This window comes from Mirounga angustirostris, unplaced genomic scaffold, assembly GCF_029215605.1.
Source record: "Mirounga angustirostris isolate CCGP_5_RB_7025 unplaced genomic scaffold, mMirAng1.0.hap1 SCAF_9, whole genome shotgun sequence".
Taxonomy (NCBI): Eukaryota; Metazoa; Chordata; class Mammalia; order Carnivora; family Phocidae; genus Mirounga; species Mirounga angustirostris.
The window spans coordinates 83,594,639-83,615,628 of record NW_026991717.1 but is presented as its reverse complement, the minus strand read 5'-3'; the positions used below and the strand labels follow the sequence as shown (position 1 = coordinate 83,615,628).

At 39.5% G+C, this 20,990-nt stretch overlaps 1 protein-coding gene across 4 annotated transcripts in view; it reads right to left on the bottom strand.

The window, feature by feature from the left end:
- The window catches only part of PRORP (protein only RNase P catalytic subunit), a 128,446-nt gene that overhangs the window by 25,461 nt on the left and 81,995 nt on the right, over positions 1-20,990 (bottom strand). The gene's annotated exons all lie outside the window — the stretch shown is intronic.

Below are 20,990 nucleotides of genomic sequence, written 5' to 3'. Positions count from 1 at the left end.
TCTCATGCTCTCTGTCTCTCATTCTCTCTCTCTCAAAATAAAAATAAAAATCTTAAAAAAAAAAAATGTTTTCGGATTTCCAACATTGGAAACAAAGCGCTGTCTTCAAAATTCTGAAGGAATATTATTTCTAACCTAGAAATCTATTTTCAGCCACTCTTTCATATATAAGAATAATACAAAGACACTTTCAGACACGGATGCATTCCAAAATTTTACTTCCCACGCACTTTTCCTTATGAAGCTCCTGGAGAATGTTTTCCACCAGACACCATCCCAAGAAAGAGGAAGGCAGGAAATAGGAGAGAGGGAAGTAGGGAAGGGAATAGAAGAAAGGAAATAGGGAAGCGCAGGAGGATGGTGAAGAGAGATTCCAGGATAAGGGCTGTGTATAAGATTCAGAGGGCAATCAATCCAGATTGGAAAGTGACTTGAGAGATGGCCACACTGGGGACAGTCATCACCACGATCCCCACTGCCATGACATCGGCATTTTCATTTGTGCCAGAGTGCCTGCATGGGCTTGTACTTGGCTGTCTTACCACAGTCTGGAGTTACTATACTCCCACTTCATGCCCTGCTACTGATCAGTGAAGACTTGCATTTTACTGAAAAGGCAAGAAAATTTTGGGCGCCTGGGTGGCTCAGTTGGTTAAGCGACTGCCTTCGGCTCAGGTCATGATCCTGGAGTCCCTGGGTCGAGTCCCGCATCGGGCTCCCTGCTCGGCGGGGAGTCTGCTTCTCCCTGTGACCTTCCCCCCTCTCATGTGCTCTCACTCTCTCAAATAAATGAATAAATAAAATCTTTAAAAAAAAAAAAGAAAAGAAAATTTTACTTTGATCTACTCCTAAAACCTGGAGGAAATACACATGAGTTTAGAGGCAGTAAAAACGCAGCCTGTTGTGTTTGACCGTATTTCTGTCAAATGTTGTACAACTGATTCATAACTACAACTCTGCCAGATGCCCTCACTGTGGTAAAAACCTGTTTCCTAAGACTCGTGCATAACCCTCAACCCTTACTTTCCCAGAAGGGGCTCTTAGAAGCTCTCAGAGAAGCCATGAACCAAAGATTCTGTTCACTTTCTCTGGGGAGTTGTCATCTAATAGCGACAATACTGCTCTTTCCTCACACACCTAGGGCTGAGCTTGCTACTCAGTTTTTCACACCTAAACAAAGAAAAGCAAGGAAATTATTTACACCATACTCAGGCTGTGGGCCTGGGGGAAGAAGAGGTTAGCAGGAGGAAGAAAAATAGGGCACACAGAGAACCTCTTAATCTGACTGGCAGGTACAGGAGAGTCAGTTTTTTGTTGTTGTTGTTTTGTTTTTTCCTCTTTTTTTAAAGATTTTATTTATTTATTTGAGACAGAGAGAATGAGAGACAGCATGAGAGGGAGGAGGGTCAGAGGGAGAAGCAGACTCCCCGCCGAGCAGGGAGCCCGATGCGGGACTCGATCCCGGGACTCCAGGATCATGACCTGAGCCGAAGGCAGTCACTTAACCAACTGAGCCACCCAGGCGCCCTGGGAGAGTCAGTTTTATTATTACTCTGCACGCTATACATTTACATTTAAAGTGTTCTTTCTTTTTTTTTTTTTTTTTTTTGCGAGAGAGAGAATGAGAGAGAGCACGAGAGGGAGGAGGGTCAGAGGGAAAAGCAGGCTCCCCACTGAGCAGAGAGCCTGACGCGGGACTCGATCCTGGGACTCCAGGATCATGACCTGAGCCGAAGGCAGTCACTTAACCAACTGAGCCACCCAGGCGCCCTACATTTAAAGTGTTCTTAATGACATGTTACATACACACCAGAGGCTTTGTAATCTGAATCATATGAAGGTCCCAATAGTCTACCATTTTTGAGGTACAAAGAGCAACCTCATATGTTTAAAACTAACAGTTCAGGGGGTGCCTGGGTGGCTTAGTCGGTTAAGTGTCTGACTCTTGGTTTCGGCGGGTCATGATCTTGCAGTCCTGGGATCAAGCCCCACGTCAGGCTCCAGCTCAGTGTGGAGTCCGCTTCAGATTCTTTCTCCTTTCCCCTCTGCCCCACCCTGCTCACGAGTGCACGCACTCTCTCTCAAATAAATAAATAAATACACCTGATCTTAGCCAAAAGGCCAAGAAGCAATCTCTCAAATAAATAAACAAATAAAATCTTAACAACAGTTGAGGCTCAGCAATGTACCTGTGCCCTTGAGGCAAGTCAAGAGCCTAAGTTTCCCCATTTGCAAAATGCAGAGTGAAAAAATAAAACAACAGAGAATTTCTTTGATGTAATGAACTCTCATAACTGCGTAACTCTCATATTATGTATGGCCAATACAATAATTCTTGTCCTCTAAAAAGTTAAAATGTAACACTAATGGGGAAATTACTTTGTGTTTCCCAGAGAAAAGATCCAGCAAATATTATATTCATATAACTATAGTTTAATGTAACGTAACAATGAGAACTTAGGAACAGTTTTTAGAAATCCCCAAACCCTCACATTTCCCTCACTTCTGCTTTTCTTAGCAGAAATGGGGGCACAGAAACTGGAAATGACAGGAAGCAATAATGGGGACGTGATTTGAAGGAGAGGTGTAAGAGGAGGAATTACATATAAAATGAGACAAGTGTGCTCACTATTCTCTTATCAAGGCGGAGATATGGGTGGACTGAGTTGGTTCTTGATAGAAGAGCTATTATGAGGCTCTTTTTCCAAGTACACAGATTAAAAATTCATGTAAACTAAAAAGAAGAATCTTCTACTTTTCTCCCTTTAGCTATAATTTACTGGGCAATTCTGATGTGTCAGAAGTACTTTAAATGTCTTTATTTACATCATCATTTCATCCCCATAGATGTCCTATGATTTTGGTACCATTATTACCACCCTGCTCCTAATGCCCTTTTACAAATGAGGTAACAGAGGCTCAGTAAGGTTAAGGAAATAGCTCATGGTCACAGGTCAGTAAACAGCAGAGCCAGGTTTCAAACCTATGTTAATTCTAACCTCAAACCCATTCTCTGAATCAGTAACCCTCATATTAAATACCTCTTCATTCTAACTCCTTTCTTTTCAAAATGTTCCCTTTGTAATCCTGCCCCTTATTCTATAGCTAACTGTGATTATAATTTTTCCAGTAGCATCTACTGCTCCCTCCTTCCTGAGTGAGTTGTAGGAAATCCCTAGGTACTTTTGTTTGAAGACCTAACACTGTATTTCTCATACTAGGGTATACACAAGCAGGACTTGGCAATATATTGGGGGTACCCGGAAGCCCAGAGGACTAACAAGCACATCCTCCTGGACTGACAATTTTACTTCAGGTTTTTTTGTTTTTGTTTTTTTGAGACTCTCCTTGTTTTTTATTTGAAAACAGAGATGCTGTGATACCTGCAAATGCAAGATCTACACTAACTCTTTTTTTCTTAAGATTTTTTTTTTTTAATTGGTTTATTTGAGAGAGAGAGCATGAGATTGAGAAGGGGAAAGAGCAGGCAGAGGGAGAAGCAGAAGCAGACTCCCTGCTGAGCAGGGAGCCTGATGCGGGACTCAATCCCAGGACCCTGGGATCATGACCTGAGCCGAAGGCAATCGCTTAACCGACTGATCCACTCAAGCGCCCCTACACTAACTTTTAAGATGAAACAAATAAGACTCCAAAGATATTTTCTACCTGCAGCAGGGTCATCTATTCCAACCCTTAGGTATAAGAGCTCTTCCTCCTCTGCAAGTAGTGTGAGGATTGACCACTGGATTGTAAAATAAGTTAGCTAAGAACAGCACGCTGCCCAGCCAAGGAACAGAGTCACAATGTGGAACATGACCCTAATCTGACTATTCAAAGACACTTACAAAACTTTGTACTTGGCAATACATATATTTTTAAAAATGCAAATTTCTAATGATGGCATTTTTGTGAAAAATAATTATGTGTCTATGTGTGAAAATAGTCTTGAAAGACACACACTTGACTCTTATCAGTGGTTTCCTCTAGGGAGCAGGACTGAGAGAACTTTCAATTTCTATCATTTGATATTATTTGACTTTTTCCCCAGTGCTGTATACTCCCTTTAAAAAGGATAAAAAACATACAAAGGTTAAAAAACAGGAACAAGAAGGTGGGGGACATGGGTGAAGGTTGTCAAAAGGTATAAACTTGCTGCTATCAGGTAAATAAGTTCTGGAGATGTAATGCACAGCATGGTGACCACAGTTAACAATACTGTATTGTATATTTGAAAGTTGCTAGGAGAGTAGATCTTAAAAGTTCTCTTCACAAGAAAAAATCATATCTATGTGAGGTGATGGATATGTTAACTAAACTTAGTGTGGTAATCATTTCACTATGTATATATGAAATATATATCAAATCATTATGCCGTACACCTCACACTTACAGAAAGTTATATGTCAATTATATCTCAATAAAACTGAGGGGAAAAACAGCAACAAGAGCACACAAAGTAATCCCAGAAACTAAAGATAGAAAAGGATTCCTAGAGTTCTTCCAAGTCAGTAACCCTCTGAATGATTGAGCCTAAAGGCCCATTTGAAAGTCAGCAGATTTCAGAGTAGGTTCTGCATGAATTTATTTAATTCAGTTCAACAAATATGTTGTCCACTCTGGCAGGCACTACTTGGGGTACTGGGATATTTAGATCTTTATGTATCAATAAGATTCACTTCTTTTCTTCCAAGAGTTCATTCCACAGCAGGGAGACAGACATGTAAACAAATCAGTGTAATACATATGATTTTAATGCAATATACCTAATACAGAAACTTACCCTGTTCTGCTCCAGGTACTGTCCTAAGCACAGATGGACATGAGGGTGAATAAGACATGGGCCCTACCCTCAAGGAGCTCAGAGCTCAGTGGGAGTAAATACAAGGTGTCGGTAGAATCTCTAAAAGGGAAGGAGAAAAGAGGGGCCTCTGGAAAGTTTTGAAAGTTAAAATCCAACACCCCAGAAAGATGGGGGAGGGGTGGGGAAGAGCATTCTAGATGAAAGAATCAGAAATGCAAAGGCACAGATGAATGAAACAGCATGGTATGTTTAGGGCAAGACAGGAATTTTTAGGACTGGTGGAGTATACTGTGCAGGGTAGGGGGAAGGAGGTGCTGAGAGGGTGAGAGACAGGCTGAGAGGTACGCAGAGGTCAAATAAGCAAGACTGCACCACACAGTACCTTGGGTTTATGGAATGACAAGCCTCTGAAGGGCTGTAGGAGCAGAGCAGTGACACTTTCAGATGTCCATTTCAGAAAGAACATTCTCACTGAGCTTCAGAAGGTAGGGAGGCCAGTTACTAGACTTCAGCAGCAGTGAGAGATGAAGAGACTCTCACTAAGATAGGACAAGGTAGACGAGAGCAGTACTGCCCGCATGAAATAGAACCTGAGCCACAAATAAAAGTTTGGTAGCAACATTAAAAAACAAAAAGGAACACATGAAATAAAGGTTAATAATATATTTTTTCCTTAACCCATTATATCAAAAATATTATTTCAGTATGAAATTAATATAAACATTGTTAACAAAATAGTTTCTATCCCTTTCTTATACAAAGTCTTCAAAATTGGGTGTGTATTTCACACTTCTAGCACTTCTCAATTTGGTTAGCCATGGTAGCTGGTGGCTACCATCTTAGTGCAGGACTGGAGGGATTAATTTAGGAGGCCATACTGGCAGGATGTGTTAACTTAGTGGAGAACAAAAAGGTAGAAAAACCTGGAATTGCTGGCTGGGCTAACTGCCTGGAGAGTGCTATCGGCAAACCCAACAGAAGATACAGAAAGAAGACTAGGTCTGAGGGAGGAGGAGGGGGGAGACAGAATCTTTTCTAAAGATTCCTCTGAGGGGGGATTTGATAAAAAAGAAGGATGAGGCATGGAAGGTCAAAGTGTTCCCTTTGTTTTCATTCAATATGAAATACCTTCACACTGACATGTGTCAAAAAAACAAACCAAAAAGGGGCGCCTGGGTGGCTCAGTTGGTTAAGCGACTGCCTTCGGCTCAGGTCATGATCCTGGAGTCCCAGGATCAAGTCCCACGTCGGGCTCCCTGCTCAGCAGGGAGTCTGTCTCTCTCTCTGACCCTCCCCCCTCTCATGCTCTCTATCTCATTCTCTCTCTCAAATAAATAAATAAAATCTTTAAAAAAAAAAAAAACCAAAAAGATAAAAATAAAAAACCCCAAGTATGTGAGGCTGTATATTTCATCTCCAAATTAATAATTTCTTGCATTAATAGTGCAGCCATAATAAAAAGTGCAGCCATCATTTTCAATATCTTTGAAGATAGCAAGAGATTTTTTGAAATGTTCATAATTTTTAAAATCTAATGTAAAAAATATACTTTCCAAGGTATGCCCTACTTTGTAAATATATACACCTAGCCTAGAAGTGGGACTTTAAGATTTCATCAAAATTATGTTCATACTGTAGGTGAAGATATTAATTTTTAAGAATAACTTAATAGTCAGATAATTACTAAGACCTTCTGATATGCTAAAGAAATCAGTGAAGGGATATGCTAATGAAAAAAGTGAAGGGATCCAGTCTGATTCTATACGCTAATTCAAAGATGTTTACTTGAACTAAATTTTGTCTTTTCCTCTAATATCCACATATGCCTAGGAATATAGCATCAGAAAAATGGTACTTCTTAAGGTAGGTGGCATCACAGCTGTCCTTGGGATTTGCTGTCTCAAAACACAATTGGTTGCCTTAGGAATGACTATGATCACACACACATGCATACACACACACACACACACACACCCCAAAGGTATCTATGAATGGGAATAAACAAACAAACAAAATAATCTGTTTCCAAAGGCATGATTTTCCAAAACAGAAACAGGTAAACCGAGAAAACTCACCTGGGTAGGTTTTAAAACAAAGAAAAGAATGGTTTAAAAGTTGACCACTCTCCAGGAAGTAGTAGCCACAGTATTTTTAAAGGATAAAATTAGAACATGTGTGCAGAGAATACTAGGAAATAGCCTGAGTGGTAACACTGGTGATAGTGAAATGATTTATAAACCACCAACTCTATGCCTGTCTGTACAACATTCCTATCAAGCACTCAGTTTCAAAAACTTTTCTAATTTTTTTAACAGAGAACAGAGCAGAAGGCCCTTGGTTTTCCAGTTTGACGGGGCAGGACAAAGAATGGGACACTTGTTTCAATGTGACATGCCCCTGAGTTGACACGGCAACGGTATGGCTTCATTTACTTACTGCTATTGGGCAATGTATGAAATGCAGAATAAATACTGTGCCTACTTTCTGTCACCTGTCAAAAAGAACAAGAATCCTGCTTGTAAGATGTAGACCAGGCAGGCATCTAATTCTAGAAAATATTGCAGTTGGGAGTTATCATAAGAAAATAATTTTATGAACTGTCTTAGCTTGGGCTACCATAACAAAAGATCATAGACTGGGTGGCTTAAACAACAGAAACTTATTTCTCACAATTTTGGAGGCCGGGAAGTCTGAGATCGGGGTGCCAGCATACTCAGGTTCTGGTAACAGCTTTCTTCCTGGCTTGCAGATAGCTGCCTTTTCACTGTGCCCTTGGCATGGCAGAGAGAGAACTCTGTCTCTTCCTCTTCTCATAAACACACTAATCTCACCATGAGGACCCGCCATGACTTCATCTAAACCTAAACATTGGTGGTTAGGGCTTCACATGTGAATCTGGCAGGGGTACACAAGAATTGGATCGTCTGTTCTTGTTTTTCATCCACTCAAGGCCTGATCTAACCAACTCATAATACGCTGCCAAGCTGACATTCAAATGCTGAGAATGTGATCATTCACTTTGAAAAAATATTGTTTGTTTTCAGGGAAGCAGAACATCTCTGAAAGAAGCACAGGATGTGGATTGAGTGTAGTACTAGAGAGCTGTTAACCTCTGGGCAAGTCACTTAGCCTCTGAGCCAGTTTCCACATATGTTCCCTCTCTCTCTCTCAAATAAATAAATAAATAAATCTTAAAAAAAAAAACAAACAAACAGGAGATCCAAGAATCAAAAAAGCATGACACAAAGAACCCAGAGTAGTATTTTAAGAAAGACGGAATAAATAGATCTGTTACAGAAGAAAGAACATGGAGTTTGGAAAGAAGTGTGTCTAATCCTGTGACTTTACCACCTAGGAGCTATGAGACAAGTTACTTAACCCTTTCTGAGCCAGAGTTTCCTCATCCTTAAGAAAGAAATAGCACTATCTGTGGAATCGTTGTGAAAATTAAATGAGACCCTGCATATAAAAGTGCCTCACACGGGCACCTTCTGCTTGCTCCACAGAACATACTCAACAAATAGCAGCTCCCATTTCCCCACAGAAGTCATTGGTAACATTGAAGAGCGTCATTTCAATTAAGCAGTGAAGATGATGGTAAATTGCCCCAGGTTAAGGCATTCAGTTATGAAAGACTAAAAATAGGGAACAAGAATTGAAAGAGGAAAAGGATTTGAGAGAGTTAACCTTGTCTGAAGTCTAAAAAGGATGAAGCAAGTAAAGTGCCAAGAGGGAAGTGAGGCCAGGGGAGCCCTCGCATCTTAGTAGAATTAGCATATAACCCCAAATTATTTGAGATAGAGATCTCTCATTGGTCTTTAAAGGATGCAATTTGCACCAGAGATGGAACCTGTAGGAGGCCGGACATGGAAAAGATCACAGGGCAAATGAGCCACCTCATGGAGGAAAGTTTTGATGGAGCTGATGCCTGATGCTGTTGATCATTTCAGCAAAGATCTAAGAAACAAAATATTTAGGAAAATTAATTTCCAAAGCAGATTTGAATTCAAGCATCCTTGGGCCTGTTAATGAATGTGAACCACACAGCTAGGGAATTTGTGGGTAGAAAACATTCCTTAATTGCACAGTCTCTAAACCTTTCCATCTGATTCTAACTATAATAGATGTGCAAACAAACATACTTCTCAATTTTTCCAACCCTTCAAAGACATATTTCATTCTAATAATGAGTCTTGACATGATAGCTTTCTTAGATAAATTCAAAGTTATTTCATGGGGCACCTGGGTGGCTCAGTCAGTGAAGCAGCTGCCTGCAGCTCAGGTCATGATCTCAGGGTCCTGAGATTGAGGCTCGCATTGGGCTCCCTGCTCAGCAGGGAGTCTGCTTCTCCCTCTCCCTCTGCTGCTCCCCCTGCTTGTGCTCTCTTGCTTGTGCTCTCTCTCTCAAATAAATAAAATCTTAAAAAAAAAAAAAGATAAATTCAAAGTTATTTCAGGTGGGGGGGTATGTGTATAAAATTATCAATATATATTTTCAGCTTCATATGCTGATTACAAGGAAAACCTAAGCTTTAAAGAATTTAGAACTGTGCAGAGTCACAAGGCAAGATTATGGTATAATGGAATCCAATGCTATTCTTTTTCCAAATCTCCCTTCCTAGTAAATATAAGAAATGCAACTTTGTCTTCAAAATACAGGGCACAGACTTCTTACCAATTGCACATTTACTGACCACAAATTAAGGTGGAAGAATCATTGCATAGAAAAAAAGAAAGAAAAGATTCTGTGATGATTTAAAGGGAAAATAAAACTAGGAAAAACTTGCCATGTTTCGCTGTACAGAAAGAAAGAAAGAAAGAAAGAGAGAGAGAGAGAGAGAGGGAGGGAGGAAGGAAGGAAGGAAGGAAGGAAGGAAGGAAGGAAGGAAAGGAGGAGGAAAGAGAAGGAAGGAAGGAAGAAAGAAAATAGAGAACTCTTTAAAGGCAAATAAAAAATCCTCCAATTACTACTGAAGGTGAAGAAAGAAGCTGTAAGTAAATTTTAGAGCAGCTTAACACAGCTAGTCTGAGAAAGACAAAGGTTGGTTTCTCCACAAAATCTTGCACCCCATGGTGATGACTGCACACTTTCCTTAAAGGAAAGGGTTGCTCTCTGGCAATGATGGAACATGGCAACCGACTTTATTATAGGAAATTAATTTTGACAAACATCCGAATTAAGCTTAGTAGACAAGGCCACCGTCTAGAGTTGAGCTGGCTGTGCACTGCACAACTCTAGGGCAACATTCACAGACTAAAATGTGAGACACCCTGTGGAGTTATGCACAGCAACAGCCCTGATGACAGGTATGTATTAAAAACAATTTGAGCTCCAAGAGGGCAGGGAGTTTTTTCTGTTCCATTCACAGTATCCCTGGCACAAAAAACGGGGCCTGGTGCTTCAGATGATCAATTAAAATGTGCTGCATGAATGAATATACTAGTGAATGAAAGAAAAAGAGAAAACGGAAGTTTGAGAGCAGAGGGGAAGTATATGTTAGCAGGATTCCTTACATTCCTTGGAATGTAATTCCTACCTGTTACAAAGGAGGAGAAAGAAGGGAGGACAGAACCAGTTTTGAACTGTCTTGCCAAGTTTTATTTTGCTCTGGCATGGACTATTAAGGGTCAAGCAAAAGTTATATAATAAGGAAGGGTAGAAAGACCATGTTAACATAGACAGGAGATTTTCTTCTTAGTTAACAGGCTAAGTATGTCAAGAAAAGCTCACTCAATTGCTTTTTTTCTATCAAAAGTATCTGCATGTCCACACCCATACAGGGAGGTGGAAGTCGGAAGAAAAGAGAGGACTTTCACTATAATATGAACCCCCCCAAATAAATTCTTGAACACATAAGCAAGTAATAGAAACACTGCAGAAGTGATCTCTAAATTGTTATATGCTACCATAGCATTAGCTGTTTTTATTACCCAAGTAATAGAAACAGAGTTCATAAAGATTAACCAATTAATGTCTACTGACCAGACTCTGAACTTCAGCATATATGCATGTATACAAAATATGTAACATATTATTCCTTGGGTATACTTGATTTTCATTCTGTTCTATTTATCAGGTTTCAACTAGACCTAAGTTCTGTTTCCTTAAAACCCTCGACATCATCTTTACATGATCCCATAAATATATATAGAATTTCTAAGGACATGGGCTATAGCTGTTTCTGTGGCATTTCTTTTTTTTTTTTTTAAGAATTTATTTATTTTTAGAGAGCACGTGTGTGCATGGGGGAGGCGCAGAGGGAAACGGAGAGAGAGAGAATCTTGAACAGACTCCCCACTGAGCATGGAGCCTGATGTGGGACTTGATCTCATGGCCCTGAGATCATGACCTGAGTGGAAACCAAGATTCAGATGCTCAACCGACTGAGGCACCCAGGCGCCCTGCTGTGGAGCTGCTTTACACAGTCAGAGCATTTTTTAAAAATTTCAGCTACAAAAGTTTTTTCTTTTTTTTTTTTTAAAGATTTTATTGATTTATTTGACAGAGAGAGAGAGAGCACAAGCAGGCAGAGTGGCAGGCAGAGGGAGAGGGAGAAGCAGGCTCCCCGCTGAGCAGGGAGCCAGGGTTGCGGGGGCTCGATCCCAGGACCCTGGGATCATGACCTGAGCCAAAGGCAGACGCTTAACTGACTGAGCCACCCAGGTGCCCCAAAAAATTTATTTCAAGAGAGCTGATGCCTCTATATGTCCTATTATAATTCCTCTGATGACATATCACAAACAATTCTTCTCACCAAGGAAATCTGTTAAAGTTGCTCTAAATTCTGAGCATTACAAAGGTACTTACTGACCCATATTTTTTCTGTTCACAGTCTGTTTTCTGCCATGGGTTTGGCACACACCATCTGTAACTTCCATTAAAACAACAAAAACCAAACAAAACAAGAACACATAGCTCTTCACTGTATAAAAAAATCTATAGTTGGCTTCTCTGGGAGGAACCACTCCTACTCACAGCCACCTGATGTTTATCAGGATATACCAGTTGAAAGCTGAGAAAAATAAAGAGTGGGAAGTTCCCTGTAACCAAAACAAAAAATGTTACAGATACTTATGTGATCCTTAGCAACACTTGTCTCCTATCCACTGTCTGTTTAGGAGTTTAATAAGTTGTAGAACCCACCAGATAAAGGACAACTGGTATATATTCTCTTCAGGTGGTAACGTGATATACCAAGTCAATAAAGCTTTTTGTATGGGTAATAAATCCACATGGTTCAAAATCCAAAAGAAACCAACGGGTATTCACTGAAATACCCACCCTATCCTCTAGCCACCTAGCTCCTCCCCCCAGTGGCAACGAATACTATCTGCCTCTTGGGTAGCCTTCTCAAAAGACATGAACGAGCAAATGTGTGTGCATTTTCTTTCTCCTTTTTTGCACAATTGGTGGCATAACATATACCACTTCTAGGTAGACTCTTCAGCATTTCTCCCACGATGCCCACTATCCCACAGGGATAGGGAATAGGCTTCTTCTGGCATGTTGTTGTTGTTGTTGTTGTTGTTTTGATAGAACAAGAGCAGCTTCCTCAAGTGCTGTGTTGTGAAGGAGTTTGAGGCCAGCAGGCTTAGAAAGTATGTTGTGAATGTTTTGTTATATCTGCGACAGCCATCTATTCCTGTCCTGTGCCTTACTTTATCTTCTACATGCTGCTACTGTAAGAATTACCACATTTATTTTATGCTTGGGAAGGGGTGTCTGAAGGTAGGTACCATGCTCTTTTATGTATATAATGCAAGATGCCTACCCAGCCTAGGGCCTAGCAAGTAATAGCATTTAATTACTTATTTAGTAAATCATTAGTACATCATTAGTAAATATTAGTAAAATATTAGTATGTTATTAGTTAATATTTATTTACTGAGTGAATCCCACAGCAAAATTCCCAATGTGTGGGGACAATGAGAAAGCTTTTCATATTCCTGAATGAGCTACTTCCCTCCATGCAAAGATAGACTTACCAACCTTGGAATTGTAGATGTAGAATGATGGTGTCTTTGAAACATACATGACAGTGTTTTCCCTGTCCCTATCAGAATTTACAGCAAGGCCATCTGGCACTCAACCTGCTTGAGAAAAAATACTTCTACAGAACTTTACATAGGATCCTATGTGCATAATCACCTGGTTTCCAATCACTGCCATCTAAAGAGAAAATGGTTGTATAACATGTGATTTCTGAAACAAAGGTGAGGTGGGGAAGGAGGTCAGGTGATGGTGAAATAAAACTGAATGGAAACATCATGAGTGAAAAAGAAAGTTTATGATTATTTTTTAAAAAATCCAGTGAATGAGAAAAATTAAGAACATTTCAACTGAACCTTACTCATTTAAGACTCTATCTGCTAATCATTCTCAAACTTCCATTTTCCATATAAGTATTGCCATCTACAGTACATTTAGGAATCATGGTATTTTTTTAGGGGGGAAATAACTGAAATGAAAAGCTTGACACACACTACAGGCTAATGTCTTCATGCCCTTTAAATACATGCATTTATCAAAGTTACATGGTACGTTTTCTTTTTATCACATATTTTGAAAGGTAATAATATTTAATGGGCTCGTTGTTATCTTTTACAAAATAATATTGTAAAGCTAGATCTTATGATTTTAATTCTTTAAATTATATATTATGTAACTATTAATAATGAAGAAAAAAGAAATAATTTATAATTTTGAACTAGGTTTTAAGAAATATTTTTAATATGCCCAAATTCTTATTTATTTCATTTTGCTGTAAGATACAAATTGGGACTTTCCAAGGAGAAGTAAATAGAGTCCCTTTTTTTGAAGTGAAAAGAATCTCTTATTTTTGGTGGGATTCCTCTTTGCTGACCTGTGGGTTAACCTAGAGACAGCATGGAAAAGGAGGAAGAACATCAAAAATGAACAGACTGACTCAGATTTATAGATGCAAGCTGGAAAAGCCTAAATGAAGTTATCCCAAACCACAGATGATCTTCCTACTCCCAAGAGAATACTATACCAATATGTTGTATTGTCACAATACAAGGTAAATAAGTGGAATCCATTAAAACGGTATTTTAGAATTAAAAAGAAGACATTTGATTTTGGAGATAATTGAAGATAACCAATAATATTAAGAGTGTGAGAATTTGGGGTGCCTGGGTGGCTCAGTCAGTTGGGCGTCTGCCTTCGGCTCAGGTCATGATCCCAGGGTCCTGGGATCAAGCCCCGCATCGGGCTCCCTGTTCGGCGCGAGGCCTGCTTCTCCTTCTCCCTCTCCCACTCCCCCTGCTTGTGTTCCCTCTCTTGCTGTGTCTCTGTCAAATAAATCAATAAAATCTTTAAGAAAAAAAAAAAAAAGACAGTGAGAATTTTTCTGGGTTGTTTAACCAACTATTGTCAACTGGGTATTAAATTTCATCTTCTCAAATCTCATCCTATGAAGGATACGACATGGGGTTTTTTCCTATTCTTAAAGTTTTTTGAAGATTTATTTATTTATTTTAGAGAGAGAGCAAGTGAGAGAGAGTGCATGCCCATGTGAGTGGGGGGAGGGGCAGAGGGAGAGAATCTTGAGGCAGACTCCCTGCTAAGGGCGAGCTAGATGTAGGGCTCCATCTCAGGACCCATGAGATCATGACCTGAGCTGAAACCAGGAGTTGGACACTTAACTGACTGAGCCACCCAGGCACCCTGTTATGTGTTTGATAATAGGAGAAAAAGATGATATTTAGTACTTTTTACCCACCTTTTACCCTCTAGCTCCGAAGTACTACTTTGCTATCTGGTGCTATTTGAACAATGTTGTCTGGATATAGAATCAGCCCTTCTTCTTCCCCCGCCCCCCTCAACTCTAGTTATCAAAACCTAGCCTAAAACTAAAGAACCAATTAAATGCTGATGTCTATCTATAAAGTATTCTTTGATTCCTCCTTAGGTAGGAGTAGTTTTCCTTAGCCTATGAATTTTTTTTAGCTTTTTTCTTAAATACTTCTTAGGGCCCTTATAAATATTCTACATATTAACAATTTGAGTATTTACAAGACCATAAACTCCTTGACAAGGAGAGAACTGCATCTTGTTCATCTCTGCATCTTCTACAATACCTAGCACTGTGCCTGGCACTGGAAGGAAGTCAAAATAAAGATTTAATGAATAATGTATGTTTACATTTGGAAGTGGCTCACAGTAAACCAAATAGTTATTTTGAGAAATATCATGGCACAAAGATCAACAACAGAAGGGTCTTTGTTAAATATTTCTTGGTATGGGGTGCCTGGGTGACTCGGTTAAGCATCTGCCTTCAACTCAGGTCATGATCTCAGGGTCCTGGGATCGAGCCCCACGTGGAACCCTACGTTGCATTGGCTCCTTGATTCTCCCTCTCCCTCTGCAGCCCCCGACTCATGCTCTCTCCCTTCCCAAATAAATAAAATCTTTAAAAAAATATTCTTGGACAAGGAAAGCTAGAATCTATGGCAACTACAATAAAATATACATACTTAAGCTCATGGTTTTTATAAGAGTAATAATTAGTGTCATTAAGTCACCAGCAGTCTAGTGACAACTTAATGTTATAACTTGTCAGAGCATTGATTAGGCGATGGGTATGTGATTTTACAAGGAGCTAAAACTTCTAAAGCTCTTTTCTAATCATTAATTTATAGATTAGACAGACTGTACTATTGCCAGGGAGATGTCACAACTACCAAAAAGGAAAGCATAACAAATTTTAAAATATACCAAATGTTGGGAAGAAAGGCTGGCATTTGAATCCTTAGCCTTATGTTTACTGATTTAGTTTCTTGGGGCTCCCTTCACTACAGTAGAAAAATGCCCTACCAAGGTATTCAAGTATTCAAGCCCTCCATAGATTTATTCAGCGTTCCTAGTAAGTTTATGTATGTGGTAGGTTATACCATATGAAATTAACTACAACAGAGTTTCTTTTAAAACAATTAAGAGCAATACATTCAAAAAAGAAGAACATAGAATCCATGCAGACACATGGAAAAAATTAATTTCTGATACTAGCAAAACCAATATGAAAGATTAGATGTGAACATGGGCAGGCAGAAATAATTATCAGGCAAAATTATAATTAAGCTAAAAGAGAAACAGATGAAATGACATCACTAGTCTAACCCTGGACACAATCAATAAACTTCCCACAATTCCACAACATATCACAACCAACCAAAAAGAAGCTGTGGTCAAAGACAGACAAACAAGAGCCAGATACTAACCATGTAATTTGAAAATTGGGAAATGAGGGGAGAACCAAGGAGACAATAATTAACAGAGAGGGAACATTATTACAATTAGGCAGCTTTGGGTTAAGTTGTAACTATGAAGGTCAAGGTACTACACATCTGATAAAGTTCTTTTTTTTTTTTTAAAGATTTTATCCATCCATTTGACAGAGAGAGACACAGCAAGAGAGGAACACAAGCAGGGGGAGTGGGAGAGGGAGAAGCAGGGCTCTTGCGGAACAGGGAGCCCGACACGGGGCTCGATCCCAGGACCCCGGGATCACGACCTGAGCCGAAGGCAGATGCTCAACGACTGAACCACCCAGGCGCCCCTCTGATAAAGTTCTTAATTAGTTGTTGTTTTTGTTGTATTAATGTTTCACGCTCATTAGGTATTTTCTAAAATAGGTTGTAACATTTTTCTCCATTGGAACTTTAGAAAGAAAATAAATGGAAGAGACTGAAATTATGTATGTAGTGTTGCGAGCACTCGCTCAAGCCAGATTTCTTGAATTCAAATTCTAGCTCTCGCTTACTAATTCTGCGACCTTAGGGATGTCACTTGACCTCTCTAAGCTTCAGTTTCCTCATCTGAAAAATGGGAACTAATATTAGTTCCTACCTGGTAAGAGGATTTATTTGTTATGAGGATTAAATGATTAGTAGATTAATTTATTGTTTATAAAGCACTTTGGAACTGTATCCCAGAATAAGTGCTATATGAATGTTTGCTAAATAAAATCTGTCCTCAATATTCAGTTGTTCAGCTGACTTAAAAAGTTTGGCCCCCATGACTGAGGTCTCCAGATGTACATATTATGATGACACTAGGTATAACTTAAAGAAAGATTTTCTATTTTTTAAGAAGCCCACTTTGACTTTATTGTCTGTCCTTCATTTTCTCCCCTATGATTTCTAACTCTGTTTCTATAATTTTAGTTAAAAGATTGTTATTCAGGAAACAGTATACCTCTTGCTCAGGGTTCTTAAGTGCACTGCCTTCAAATCTGCCATGCCTCTAAAGAAACTAAAGGGGACACACACACACACACACACACACATGTGGGCAGGAGGGATTTATAGAGAGAGGATATAAGAAGATACATAACACTTCCCTTACTAGATATATGACAGAACACATTAAAGCTGATGATAGGGTGGGGTCTGAAGTCTCATTAAGATCATGTAAAATCAAGACGAGCTCCCACACAGAGGTGCTGGTGTGATAACTAAGGAATAATCTAGTAGAGCCGTCCAATAATTCATCAGTGAAAAATCAAGTAGAGGGAGAGCAAAGCTAATGGTCTTATTTCTAATAACAATCTCTAGAACATGGATAATAAGAAAAGGAAAACTCAGAAGATTAACACAAGGAGGCAAGTGTCACTGAGACTCATGACACTGGAAAGGTATGTTCTATTCTAATGATGCTCTTGTGGTCGACGAACAGTGATGCTTTCCTAACGCAGATTACAAAATAGATAGAGACACGATATACAGTAGTAACGGGAAATGTCACCTCTCCCAGCATGGGTGAGAGGTTTCATTCTGGTAAAAGTAGAGCACCTGATAAGTTGATATCATATTGACAACTTCATTTCTCAGAAAGTAGAGGAAACAACAAAGAGAACTGCTATTCAGGACTATAAAGACCAAGGAGGAGGAAACTGTAGATGATGGAGGAGTGACAAGAGCTTTAAAGAAGTGACGGTCCTCACTAGTTTGGACTCTGTAAGAGCAAAGGAAGGAAACCTTTCACATGGGAGAACCCTAGACCCTAAGAGAGTAAATTTCAAAGTGTTCAGACATAGGATGGGGTAATTCCAATTAAGAGTTTAGAAACTCTAAAAGGGAATGTAACTTAAGACAAGTGGAAGGTAAGGCTTTAAAAGTAAAATTTCAATATCATTGACTCCAACGAGGAAAAAAGGAGAGAAGCAACTAAAGAAAAAAACAATAGGTAGAGATGCATTTATGAAAGGATGAATACAAAAGTGGTGCAGACTCACCACAATAATATCAGGGAAGTTAATGCCCAGAAGGAGGTAAATATTTCTTTTCCTATCCACACGTCCTTTTTGTTCCCCCCCCCCCCCTTCTCTTGCAGGTCAGAACTGCTGGTTACATTCTACCTAGGAGTAAGGAGACCAAAGAATTAGAACCTCAGCCTGGGAAAAGAACATGAGAGTCTAAAATGGGGAAAAGACAGTACCTGCTAGGGACTTGGCAGTATCCAAAATAAGCTGTTTTATGGCCAACAGAGTGGTCTGTGGGGACCTTAAAATGGGGACGTGCTAGTTTGGACTGAGGGTGCCAGATGATCTACAGAAATTAGGGAGACAGGGTTACCTCCATCAGTAGATCTGGGTGGTGTGCCCATACTTCTCATATTTCTTGTGACTTCTCCCTCAGGTAATTGTTATTTTGAATTTTTGTTGCTTTTACTGAATATGCCCTTTGTTTTTTGAGTTCTGCTCTTAAGTTCCTCCAAATCTGTAGTACCGTTATATATATGCCCATTTTTAAGGCCATTCTTTCCAAAGACTAGAGTTTGGGCCTAATGAATACTGAATAATGCCTCTAAATATTCCAGCTGTTTCTTGGTGAACATCATTTGTTTCCCTCCATGGATGCCTCTGGTGCTTGTCTTTGGTGAGATCCCCTGAGTCTGGCATCCTTTAATCTCTGTTGTTCATATATTCAGGTCCAGTGACTATTATAATTTGTAAGTTACGGACAACAAAAAATATATGTTCAAAGTTATATTCAAGTTGGAAATGCTGGACAAAGGACTAAATAAGAAAAGAAGTACAAGACAAGGGAAGTGACCAAAAGAAATAATTACTCCAAATGAGTTCGTTTTTCTAGGCCTGGATGAATTTCATCCTAAGATACCAAGGAAACTTACATATATAAGCATGCAACCATTACTGATTATCTCTAGAGAAGGAAGAATAGAAGTCTGGAGATAAACAAACATGACTGATTTTCAAAAAGGAAGGAAATATGAATTTTGAATACCAAAACATCAGCTCAGAAAAGGTGCAAGACCCAGGAAGGCCAGACTAGTAACATGACCCAGGTCATGCCACAGGAGTGGTTAACTGGACACTGCCTCTGGGGCCTGCCACTGTACCCTCAGGTGAGCATGCTTGCATGTGCGTGCAGAAAGACACACCACAATCACAGTAGGGTAGGATTCTGACTTCCACTGCTGTTGTTGTGAAACGTCTCCAACCACATCTGTGTCTTTACATCCTCCAGGGTCAAAGTCCCAAGAGGGAAAGTCCACCTGGCTAAGTAAGCATGGATCTTGTGTGTCTGTTTTAGTTATAGGGCTGGGACCAGAATGAGGTGACTAAGACCCTTACGGTGGGCACAAAATTTAAAGGGGCACCAAAAAACTCACTGGACAAGATAAACAGTATTTTAATGCAGTATTTTATAAAATCAAAATTAACGCACAAAAATCCATAATGAACAAAATATCAAAATTTAAAGAAAGACAGGTTCAAAAGTAGCGCCATGCCAAGCCATCCTGGTGCCTGAGACAAAAGGGAAAATCAGTAACAATGATCCTGTTTTTCTTTAAAATTTTGGTATTTTGTTCATCATGAAGTTTTTTTTTATTTTTTTATTTTTTATTTTATTTTTTTTTAAAGAGTTATTTATTTATTTGAGAGAGTGAGAATGGGAGAGAGAGAGAGTACATGAGATGGGGGAGGGTTAGAGGGAGAAGCAGGCTCCTCACCGAGCAGGGAGCCCGATGCGGAACTCGATCCAGGGACCCCAGGATCATGACCTGAGCCGAAGGCAGTCGCTTAACCAACTGAGCCACCCAGGCGCAGCCACCCATGAAGTTTTTTTTTTAAAGTTTATTTATTTATTTAAGTAATCTGTACACCCAATGTGGGGCCTGAACCCACAACCCTGAGATCAAGAGTTGCACGCTCTTCTGACTGAGCTAGCCAGGCACTGCCATCATGGATTTTTTTTACATTAATTGTGATTTTTAAAATATTGTATTAAAATATTTATCCTTATTAATTACTGAATTTTTGGGCATCCCCTTAAATGTTGCAGCTGAGGTGAATGCTCATTCTTAGCCCTTGGTGCCAGGGAGCAATAAGAGGTACTGTCTGCAGCCATCTTTGATTTCCTCTATGGGAAGCACAGCTCTAAAACAGGAACTGAGTGTGGATGCTCCTTCTGCCTGGAATGCAAATCTGTCCTGCCTCCCTCCCCTCATCTCTATCATCAGGTCTCAGTTTAGATATCACTTCATCACTACTGATTTAGGTATTCCTCTGTGCTTCCTTAGCATCTTATACTTAAGCTTACCAAATGCTTACCACACTGTTTTGCAATTTATTTGTTTACATCCTCCCCCAAACTACAGTCTTAGGTGACACGGATTCTGCAATATTCATCCTTGCATCACTCTAATACGTAACAGAGTGCTGACACATATTAGGCCCTCAATAAATATTTTCTGAATGAATGCATGGAAGCATATCATAGGGGAATAACTGAAACTTAAAGTGTTGATTCCAGAAAAGAAGACTCAGGGAAATATACATAGTTGTCCTCATCTATCTGAATGGCTGCCATGAGGAAGAAGGTTGAGATTGTTGTTTCTCAATCTTTTGTCCATTCCCCACCCTCCTGGAGGAAGTTCATTACAGTTCCATCACAACTGGCTCACAATGATTATTAGATATTCATTAATCTGGGTTTTCTGTGTTTTTTTGTTTGTTTTGTTTTTTGAGGGTGGTGGTAGTAGTACAAATGCTGGAAGGATCTCATACCCCTAGAAGACTGTATCAGAATGATGGAGAAGCAGTTAATGTGTTATTCTCCCTCAGCCTGAGAATCATGGGACAAGTTTTACTTATCCCATATAGCTTCGTAGGAGAACCCACTGTCAAATATTATCCCAGGA